Below are 12,153 nucleotides of genomic sequence, written 5' to 3' on the forward strand. Positions count from 1 at the left end.
ACTACATAGTTTAAAAAGATACTTGATTATGATATATTTAAGCATAAGAAATAAAATATGTATATATAATAAATATAAGGAACAACATTATAGAACATACATTAAAGAATTGTTATTTAAAAACTGGAGAAAAATTTATCAGTCTTAAGTAAAATTGATTTGGATAATCACCTACCTTGTTTTCACTCCAAAGTGGTAAGGAACATTCAAAGTCTAATTCTTCATTCTAGGAATGTATGAAAAACTGATTACTTTTAAATAGAAAATCAGTAACTTTTAAAAGGAGAGAATTGTCTACTTTTTTATTATCTCTATTCTATCTCCTCCTATTTAAAAGAGGTTATTCATAAGTCACTGATCTAAAGACACATATTTATAATAGTCCATGTTTCTTGGGGATTTCACATTAGCTATTTTATCAATTATCCAGATTTTTAAATATCATATACCTTATAAATTGAGAAATATTTGTGATTTTTAAATTGTATGTCAACAGGTGAATGAAGGAATAAATTATGTTTAAAAAGCGCATTTTGTATAATTTAAATAATTTTCAATTTATTGAAACTTGCTTTACGACTCAGAATATCATCTATCTTGGCAAATGTTCCATTTAAATTTTAAAAGAATGTGTTTGCTGCTGCAGTTTTGTGGAGTGTTGAAACTCTGATAAACCCTGACAAAACTCTGCTCTGAAATCTGCTTTGTCTGGTATTAAGACAACCATTAGTTTAGCTACTGGTAAAAGAAATGAACAATTGTGAATAATGCTGCAATAAACATGGGAGTGCAGATATCTTTTCAATACCGTTCTCATTTCCTTTGGATATATAACCAGAAGTGAAATTTCTGGATCATAAGGTAGTTTTATTTTTAGTTTTTTGAAGAACCTCTACACTATTTTCCACAGTGGTTGTATCAATTTACATTCCCACTAATAGCGAGTGCACAAGGCTTCCTTGTTATCCACGTTCTTGCCAATACTTGTTATCTCTCCTCTTCTTGATGATAGCTATTCTAACAGGTTTGAGATGATATCTCATTTTGGTTTTGATTTGCATTTCCCTGATTGTTAGTGATGTTGAGCATCTTTTCATGTACCTGTTGACCATTTGATTATGTCTTCATTGGAGAAATGTCTGTTCAGTTCTAGTGCTGTGCTTTAATCAGATTTTTGCCTTTTGTCATTGAGTTGTATAAACAAGATATGGAAACAATGTAAGTGTCTGTCAATGGGTGATTGGATAACAAAGATGTGTGTACACACAGATGTGTGTGCACACAATGAAATATTATTCAGCTATAAGAAAGAAGGATATTCTGCCATTTGCAACAACATGGATAAAACTTGAGGGCGTTATGCTAAATGAAATCAGTCAGACAGAGAAAGACAAATACTGTATGACATCACTTATATATAGAATCTACAAAAGCTGAACTTTTAGAAACAAGAGAGTAGAATGATGTTATCAGGGGCTCGGGGGTGGGGAAAGTGGGAATATGTTAGTCAAAGCATACAAACTTGCAATTAGAAGATAAATAAGTTCTGGAGATCTAATGACGAGCATTGTGGTATGGTCAACAGTACTATATTATACACCACAAAGTTGCTAAGAAAATAGATCTTATATGTTCTCACCACAAAATGAAATAATAATTATATAACCTGAAGGAGGTGTTAGCTAATGCTATAGTGGTAATCACATTGCAATATATAAATGTGTCAAATAAACACTCTGTACACTTTATACTTACATGATATTATATATCAATTATATCTGAATTTAAAAAAAGAGTGAACTTTTGACACAAACAATATAGATGATTCTCAAAATTATTTTGCTAAGTAAAAAAAAACAAAAACAAAAAAGACCAAGCTCTGTGACATCGTTTATTTAAAAAAAATAATAAAATTTAAAAGTAAAATTTCAACTAGGCCAAAGATAAGTTACAGAGAAAGAAAAACATGATTATATTGGGTTTATTACCTTTTCAAAAACTCAGAAAACAGACTTTTCTTTACAATGAGATACCTGTAATTGAGAGAACTAAATTTCTTCCTAAAAAAATTAAATATAAACCTCAAAATTAAATTACTTGTCTCAAAGATAAACAATTTCATGTCATCATACTTGAAAAAATTCTGCAAAATAGTAAACTTTACTACTTCACACCCATGAGAATGGTTCAATGAAAAACTGACCAAACCAAATGTTGATAAGGAAGTAGAGCTACTAGAACCCTCATGCATTGCTTCTTGGAATTTAAAAACAGTACAGTTAACTTCTTAAAAAGTCATTTTTAAAGTTAAACATTTAAGGTGTGACATAACAGTTGCCCTCCTGGGAGAAAACTCACCCAAGAGAAATGAAAACATATGTCCTTACAAACACTTGTACAAGAGTCTTTAAAGCAGCTTTATTGATAACAGCCAAAACCTAAAAATAACACCTATGTGAGCATGAAAATGGACAAAATAATTAGGTTACATTCAAATAATGGAATACTACTCAGCAATACATAAGAATGAACTTCTAAGATACACAGCAAAATGGATGAATCTCACAGCTATAATATTATGCTGAGCCAAAAAGATAGACACAAATGAGTCCATAATGTATGATTTTATGTATGTGAAGTTCAAGAACAGGCAAAACAAATACGTGCTGATAGAAATGAATACAGAGGTTGCTTATTGAATTGACTGAACAGAGGAGTAAGAAAACTTTCTATATGATGCAAAATGTTTTATTTGGATAATATTACACTTGTCAATACTCATCCAGTTTAACAGTGACAAGCTATGTATTTCTTGCTCTGTATAAAAATTTTACCCCAATAAAAGGGAAAAAAATATATAGAATTTTGAATGAAAATAAAAGAATGAAAGATCTTAACCAAAGAAAAATGATATCAAAAGCAGAATTTAACAGATTCTCATCAAATGTTCAATTATTGTTAAACATAAGTAGAAATGATAGCACGAAGCAGAAACTGAAGGAAAGCAGGCAGTCATGGTCCAAAAGTATTACATATGTTTCTGATTCATTATGATTTTCTAGGTAATTTTATTTTTAAGGTTTATTTTAATGCTACAGATTAACGCGACTCTTAACATTCAAGATTAAACCACTGATGACTGAGAGGTAACAGTTGTTTGGGAAATGATTACAACAAAGTTTAAATCCCCCAAATTTAGAAATGCCCATTCTTAAAATAAGTGATGACTTGCCTTATTGATCATTTCTGTCATTTTTTTCTTACATGTTTATGTAGATATCTTCCTCCAGTTCCAAGTGTCCATATGCTAAATCAACACATAGAATTTCTTCAACAAAAGGTTACTGAATGTTGTAAGTAACCACTTAGATCACTGGTTCTCAAACTTGGCTACACATTAGAATCTCTTGGAAAAATTTAACTGTAGTAATACCTGAGTCTCACCTGAATATCACCCCCAGAAATTCTGGCTTAGTTTGTCCCATTAAAAGCTCTTTAAGTCATGCTGATAAACAACAATATTTGGAGACCATTGACTGGGAGCTGCAGTGTGTGGTAGGAAAAGGAAAAGAAACCGTTAGAGCCTCAAATACCTTATCCCTGAGATAGGTAGGTTTTCAGCAATGATTTTAAGGCTCCCTTAATGGGAACTTGGGGTTTAAAAAATTGATGTCAATACATGTGTGGAAGAGACAAGGGTAAAAATGGGGGGAGGGAGTACCAAAATTTAGAAAAATTACTTTACTCAGATTGCTTTGAAAGTACCTTTAAGTTCTCACTTTATTTACAATGCTTTTGGATATATTTCTTCATATAGTTTTCTAGTGGTTGCTCTGGGTATTACAAAATGCATACGTGATGTATAACAATCTACTGGTATCAACATTTTTCCACTTGGTGTGAATTATGGAAACCTCATTTTCATTTAGGTTCCTTTACCTTTAGTTTTCCAAAATTTAATTATGATATCTGTGTTATAGATTTTGCGGGGGTTTATTCTGATAGAGATCCACTCAGCTTCTTGGATCTGTTGGTTTGTATATTTTTCCAGTTTGGGAAAATGTTCAACCATTATTTATTCACACACTCTTTTAGCTCCATTCTCTTTCTCATCGTCTGGGACTCTGAAGAAACACATGTGGCATCTTTTATTCTTGTTCTACAGTTCCCTATGGTCTCTACTATTGAGTACATCTAGTAAGTTTATAAAAATTTGTTTTACTCTATTTTTTAGTTGTATAATATAAATTTGACTATAATTTTTAGTTCTATAGTATCCATTTGATTGTTTTTTATAACTTTTAATTCTTTTCTGAGATTTTCTTTTAAAAAAAATTGTTTCAAGAGAATATGCAATTGATCATTGAAGCATTTTTATGATAGCTGCTTTAAGATCCTCGTAAGATTACTCCAACATCTGATTCAGTTCAGTATTAGGATCAGTTAATTGTCTTTTATTATTTAAGCTATAATTTTCTTATTTCTTAAATGGTGGGGGGACTTTCAATTGAATCCTGAACATTTTACCTATTATATTAGTAGAGTGTCTTTAATATCCATTTAAATAATTCTAATAATTCATACATAAGGTGTTCTGAATCAGTGACAGATTTTTTCATTAAACACATCATAATACATAATAAAGGATCAGACCCCCTAAGGAAATTTACCTTACTTCTAGGGTGACAAGATGAAAGTGTTGGGAATTTTTCCTACATGAGCACCTAGATATGTCATAGGTGAGAAAGGAAATTTTTTTCTCTACTTATAAAAAGGGGAAAGAGGCTGACACCTCCACCTTCCTAAAAGTTTTGTACATAAATAAAATTTTTGGTGGGTACCAGATAGCCCAATGTCTCAGATACAACAGACAAGAGCTCTTTCCAATGTCCATGTCCTCATTCTTTCTTAAAATGTAGATATGGCAGAAGATACCCTCAGTCTTCCAGGCTCTCTGGTGGCTTAATCTAGGAATATAGCAAGAGTGTAACTATTTGGACCCCAGAGAGAGAGGAGAACTTCTACTATCATTCAGATCAGAACAATCAAGTAGACAAATGGCTCCAGGTCTAATTTTCAAGGTGTGTAAAATCTTAGGAACTATGATCTATTTATAGGAATACTGAAAAATCCAGGGAAGTTTTGTTTCCTCACAGTTAAAAGATTCTGGTCTTTTAAAATGATTTTTATTTTTATTTATTATTTTAGCAGTCACCTTCTTTAGGTTTAGCTCGCTGGTCTTGGCCTACTGTAGTAGACTGTCAGTGGACTTTCAGAGCTTTTGCAGTTCTGTTTTTGTCTATTTGGTTTATCTGTTGCAGCTGGTCTTCTCCTTTTCCCCAGTAATACTGCCTAAAGGGGCAGAAGGGGGGTCCCCAGATTGGGAGGGGTTGGGGAGAGGCGTGACAGGATCTCACTGGTAACTCCCATTCCCTCCTACCACAAGATGGCCAAAGTCTCTGGAAAAAGGAGGAATCAGGTTCCATGTAGACAAAGAGACTCCCAGGAGGGTTGTCTCAAATTTGATGGAAAAGAGGAATGATTCCCCTGCTGGCCCTTATTGTCTGTGGAGATCCTGACTGATCACCCCTACTCATGATGTTGTCAGAGAGCTTCTCTTTTGATCTGGGGGAGAATGAACACACCCATGTCGCCTTCTGTTGCTAAGCTGGTGGTTGGAAGACAACGAATCTTGGTGGCCTTTTTTGTGTGTGGGGTGGGGGATGCAGCCATATGTCTCTGGGATATTTCTCAGGTCTCTAACCCATTTACCTATTGACAACCTGTCCAAGCTCTTTTTGGGTTGAGTCTTGGGTTGTTTCCAGAGTTTACAGTTGTACTTAGTGGAGAGGAACGGGAAAGAAAAGGGAGAAACAGGTGTACACCATCTGTCTGGGCTGGAAGTCCTTCACTGTACTTTAAAGAAAGCAAACACGGAAATCTAAGAATATGTACTTTGGGTGTGCTTTAGAAAAAGAAGACGACCACGCTCTATGAGTGTCTAAAAATAAATCAGTGTTGACACAAGTATGGGAGACAACTGTAAAATTAAAGGGAAGATTGTCTAAAAACAATAATTGTGCCATCAGATTATTTTGCAAGTTTCTTTAAAAATTTACTTTAAAAAAGGAGAAATGGAAATTAGAATATGTATTGTGTGTGTGCTTTAGGAAAGAAAGATAGTCTTGAGAACACCATGATTTAAGAGCTCTCGGAACTAGATCAAAATAATAATGAAAAATATATACCTTTATAAGGTTTACTTTTTTTAATTTAATCTTTTTTTATTAAAGTGTACTTAATTTAAAATGTTGTGTTAGTTTCAGGTGTACAGCAAAGTGACTCAGTTATACATATGTATGTATGTATGTATATACACACATATATACTTTTTCAGATTCTTTTCCATTATAAGTTATTATAAGATATTGCATATAATTCTCTTTGCTATACAATAGGTCCTTGTTGATTATCTATTTTATATATAGTAGTGTATATATGTTAATCCCAAACTCCTAATTTATCTTCCCCCACCCCACTGTCCCCTTCGGTAACCATAAGTTTGTGTTTTCTATGTGAGTTTATTTTTGTTTTGTAAATAAGTTCATTTGTATCATTTTTCTTAGATTCCACACATAAGTAATATCATATGATATTTGTCTTTCTCTGACTTACTTCACTTAATATGATCATCTCTAGGTCCATCTATGTTGCTGCAAAAGGCATTATTTCATTCTTTTTTATGACTGAGTAACAGTCCATTTTTTATCCATTCATCTGTTGATGGACATTTAGTTGCTTCCATGTCTTGGCTATTGTAAGTAGTGATGCAGTGAACCTTGGGGTGCATGTATCTTTTGGGATTAAACTTTCTCTGAATATATGCCCAGAGTGGGATTGCAGGATCATATGGTAACTCTACTTTTAGTTTTTTAAGGAACCTCCATACTGTTCTCCATATTGGCTGCACCAAGTTACATTCCCACCAACAGTGTAGGTTTCCTTTTTCTCCACACCCTCTCCAGTATTTCTTATTTGTAGACTTTTTAATCATGGCCAATCTGACTGGTGTGAGGTGATACCTCATTGTAGTTTTAATTTGCATGTAAGGTTTACTTTTTTAAAAAATATATGATTTTATGATTTGTAAAGGCATTAGCTTTAATTGACTTTGATGACCTTATCCACTACTGATGTCAATCACATCAGGGTTATTTTTTACTGTATTTTATTATTGTTGTGGTAATTTGTTGCTTTAGCTAACTCTGGCTTCTTTTCCTTTTTCTATTCTTTTAGCACATATGCAATGTGTGAGCCAGAAGTAGAAAAATCAGTTTTCACACTATTGAGAAAACTGCTCTATCTTCAGGGCTGGGCCTGAGATACTATCCTACTCAAAGAGATGTACTTGGACTTTGGCAGGGAATGTCAGGGTAGTTGTTCTTTCCTATTAAATGTGGATGTAATCCCAAGAGTTTGGCAGCAATCTTGCAACCACATGGAGTTTTCTGTCTGAAAAGGAAGTAACCCAGTGAAACAGAGTCAAGTGATGGAGAAAAAACAAATTTAATGACATTATTTGAACCTCCAAAAGCCATCACTTTTTCTGGAATTTTCAGTTATAGAAGTTAACACATTCCTGGGCATAAACCAGTTTGAGTAAGGTCTTTTTTGTCATCCGTATCCTAAAATTCCTAAATAATGAACAATTATGGTGTGCTTTCACATTTATTTAACTCATTATCTTTATCCACATCTTCCCTGGTAGATTAAAGTTTAAAGAGTCTGGGTACAGTCTGTTTAACTGCACTGGTTTCTTTGTGAGGTGTGGTCAATTGCTAATCACTCTCCAAATATAATTTCTCTTTCCACTAGCTCTTTACTTACAGATAGGGTACCCCTGGAGAACCTATAAAAATAACGATCATTCTTCTTTAAGAGGATCAGAAGGATATTAGGCCATCTGTGGTGTTCCCAGTGGTAAATAATAAATGGATGTCAAGCAAATAACAATGAGAAGCCCCGACAGGGTCTTTAACGTTCTGATAATAACAGAAGTTGTGAGTGACCTATGCTGTAATGGCCATAAATGATCATGAACGGGAATGAGTCATTAAGGTTTTGCTATTAAAATTTTTACTCTAAATAAAGGACATCCTAAGATGGAATTGAGGTTGAGGAAGAATATGCTTGTATTATGAACCATAAAATTTTATGCCTCAACATACATTATATCAAAATTGGAGCATTTAAAAGTTAATTATACTGTTTAAATTCTTAGCCTTTCCAAATTTGCAATTCTAAAATAACTAAAAGATGTTTTAAAAACTATCATGTAGCTGCTTTCTGGCTCTAGTTATATGCTTTCAAATGGATATTGCTTGTAGATTATTAGATAGGTCACCAATAAAACCAAATACCTGATGTGTTCTCACATTTTATGTCTCCATAATGTCATACAGCCAGAGCAACAAGCCCAGTGACAAGCTTTTACTCCACAGAGGAACTGAATGATCACATTCACATTTCCCATAGTGGTGATCCTGCACATGTGCTCAGTAGCAAACCAAGTACATTATTTCTATTGCCAGCAGTGAGCTCATTTGTAAGAGATTCAACTCCACGCTGAGAACAATAACCTTCATTGTTCAGCCTGTCCATTTCCGTCCCTTTTTGTGGTGGCCTCCATGACTGGTTCCACATACCACAGGCTGATACATACAAAGCTGTTTAATCCCCTCCCAGTCTCTTCTGTGTCCATTCTCCTAATCTCTAAATCTCTATGTGTTCTGTTCAAGAGGGAATACCTGTTCTCATCGCCTACCGCATAGACCCTCTCACAACCTTGCCTGTGGTCAAAATCTTCTTCATCTCTTTTCTATTTGTAAAGCTCCTTTCCGTTCTGGATGGTCTGGCTCATATTTTAGATTCTGTCACTTCCTGTCTTGAGTCAATCCCTCCTCACTACTTCCACAGTAATCCATCCATGCCTTTTATATACTTGGTTCTGATTCCTCAACAAAACTGATCTGGGTAAGAAGAGGAGTTGTTCATTTTGAATGGCATAGTTTTTTGTTTGTTTGATGATTTGTTTTGTTTTGTTTTCCATGAGATATCTTTCTTTAATGATTCAGTGAATTGTAAATGGTTCCGAGATTATTCTAAGGGGAAAACCCTTTCTGAGGCTCAAAGATACACTAAAGGATGTCTATAAAACCTATGAAATTATTCAAAATATTGTGTATGTTTGCTCATGTACACAAAGAAAACATCGTTTGATCAGAGAGATTCTTAAATGTGTCTTAAAAAGTAATAGAGGCTGAGGACCACAGCACTAAGAGATTAGGAAGGAAAGCTGAAGATCAAGGAACTGCAGGGCAATCCTCTCTGTTATATTTTCATATATTTCTTAGGATGTCTTTTTTTTCTTTTTATATTGTGATAGAACATACATAAGGTTAAATTTACCATTTTAACCATTGGAATGAATGGTTCTGTGGCATTAAATACACTCACATCGCTGTGCATCTCAAGTTTTTTACTGGATAACATTTCCACAAAGATCAAACTATACTGTAATACTTCAATTTGATAATAAAATGACCATAAAAATTATATTATTGCTAATCCCAAATATGATTTTCAGAAATGTTAGCATGAATTAGCACTCTTAAAGAAAAAACTAAAATTGTAGTTCAACTATAAACTTTAACATTTAAAATAAAAGCAGCCATCCTATTCCCTTTGTATAATGTTCAGTCCTGAAATTTGAATGATTCAGAGGAAAATGCAAAGGAATATCAGCATGTGAAATACATTTTATCTCCAATTAAATCATTAATCCATCTGTTTCTGACCCAAACTGAAAATGAACTAAAAAAAAAACAAAAACAAAAAACTCAGGATGTAAGTGTAGAAAATAATAAACTGCTCTACTTGAGTGATTACAGAATAAAGTTAGACAAATTCTAAGGCTTAGTTTTCTATACCTTCTTTTCTTACCTGGTGGTTCAAACTTACGTTTAGTGAGCAGCAGGTACAAGAGTAGGTGCCCTTGTTTTCTTTGATAGCGATTAAAATTAATGATATATTTAAATTTGTTTGTTCATTTGTTTATCTCTTCTACTAGACTAAGCTAAGTGCTCAATTTTTTCCCTAGTACATACCCAGCATCTACCTCAGAGCCGGCACATAACCAGAGCTAGATATGTTCTTGGTAAACTAGTGTATCATATGTTACATGACTGAGTGAATCAGTGAAAAAATAAATAAATGGAGGATTCTTTTCCCTCCCTTTGTTCCCTCCTGGCTTCCTTCTTCCCATATTTCTCTCTCTCTCCTCTAATTTCTTCTTACCCAACAAATCTTGACCCATCCTCTGCTCTCTGTCCTCTCTGTTTCCAACAATTTTTTAAATCTCCCTCAGAATCTTCTTTTCTTCCGGTCAGTGTGCACTTTTCCTAAATTTTATGTATATTTCACACTACAATTGTAAAGGAGGCCATTGTCCTTCCTCTTTGTTTACAACCAGAATATGCAATAAACATCTTATTGTTATACAATATCACTTTGTCCCTCTACCAAATTATTCAAAAGGTAAGATAAATGCTATAAATATTATTTTTTATTCCTAAAAAGGGAACATGTCCTTCCTTTTCCTTTTTTATTTTACTTGACTCTAGATTTTTTTATCCTGTGGGTTTGGAAATCCTTGACACAAAAATGAAATTTATGCCAGAAATGCAGAGTGAGAAAAACATTATTGACAGAGAGATGAATCTTGCCAACTTAAACAAAAACTAACAAATATAAACACCTAAAATTCTTGCATTACATAGTTTTCCAACGTGCTAAAAATAAAATATGATATTGTGTAGTTGCTTCAATTATTGATTATTAGAAAGTGATTTGTCTGTATACCAAACATCTTGAAGATTATTGTTAATATTTTTATACAATGTTATTTGCATAGCCACAAAATACAATGAATAAAAACTTGAAGGTTTAAGTTTCTTAGCCACATACACGACCAAACAAATGCACTAATTGCAAACAAAATTGCAACCTCAATAAAATTTGACTCAGTAACATTATACTAATATAATGGATGCTATTGATATATTGAAACTGTACTGTTACGAGTTTGGCAGTGAAGTGCAGGTTTTGCATTTCACTTTCTTCCTTGATCCTTGCTGTTCAGTACATATTTCCACTTGAGATACCTCTATTATTGTTATGATTATATATACTTTAAAACAACTAACTAGATTTTTTTAAAATCAGTTCCCAATATTTTAAGGGACCAATAAATTTGACAATGCATTCACCAAATGCAATGATTATACATTATTTACTACTTCAATTTTTTTTTTTTTTTTTTGGCTGTACTTCGTTCCCTGATTAGGGATTGAACCTACACCCCCTGCAGTGGAAGCGTGGAGTCTTAACAACTGGACAGCCAGAGAAGTCCATTATTTACTACTTCTAAAGAACAGTTACAAGTTAGTGAGTAAAAGAACCACAGTCAGGTAATGGTCTACTTGAAATGTAAATATTTTGCAGATTGCTTTTGTTTGTTCAGTTTTTTTGTTTTGTTTTGTTTTAGGTTATTATGCCTATACTTGTTTGCACTTTCAGATTATTTAAATCTCTTACCTTTTCCACTTTTTTTTTTTTTTTCTGAACTTAAACCACAGTGAAATCTACTTAAACTGTGAAACAGTATGATTTTACTTTTACTTGCTACACAGCGGCAAATAAATACAAAAATCATAAGGCCATGTTTGCTTATGAAGTTTATATCTCTCTGATGAAGAATCTTTTGACACCCTTTTTTTTTTAAGATTACTACACAATTCAAAAATCATAACTGACATATGCTAGAAATGTATAGCTTCCCAAAACTTTTTAGAAACATGTAAGGAGCACTTTGTGTACATTAATAAGTTAAATGCTCAGTAAAATCCTATGAGACATGATGATATCATCACATTACAGATTCTGAAATAAAAATTTGGAAGAATTAAATATATTACAGCATCACACAGTAATAATCTGTAAAGCTAGGATTCAAAGTCAGTTCTTTCTGATACCATTGCTTTTTTTCTGTGGATCACTATGTTTCTTGATCAGTTTCTCCAATTATCTACTTTG

Source organism: Balaenoptera physalus (genome assembly GCF_965194825.1).
Source record: "Balaenoptera physalus genome assembly, chromosome: 4".
NCBI classification, from domain to species: Eukaryota; Metazoa; Chordata; class Mammalia; order Artiodactyla; family Balaenopteridae; genus Balaenoptera; species Balaenoptera physalus.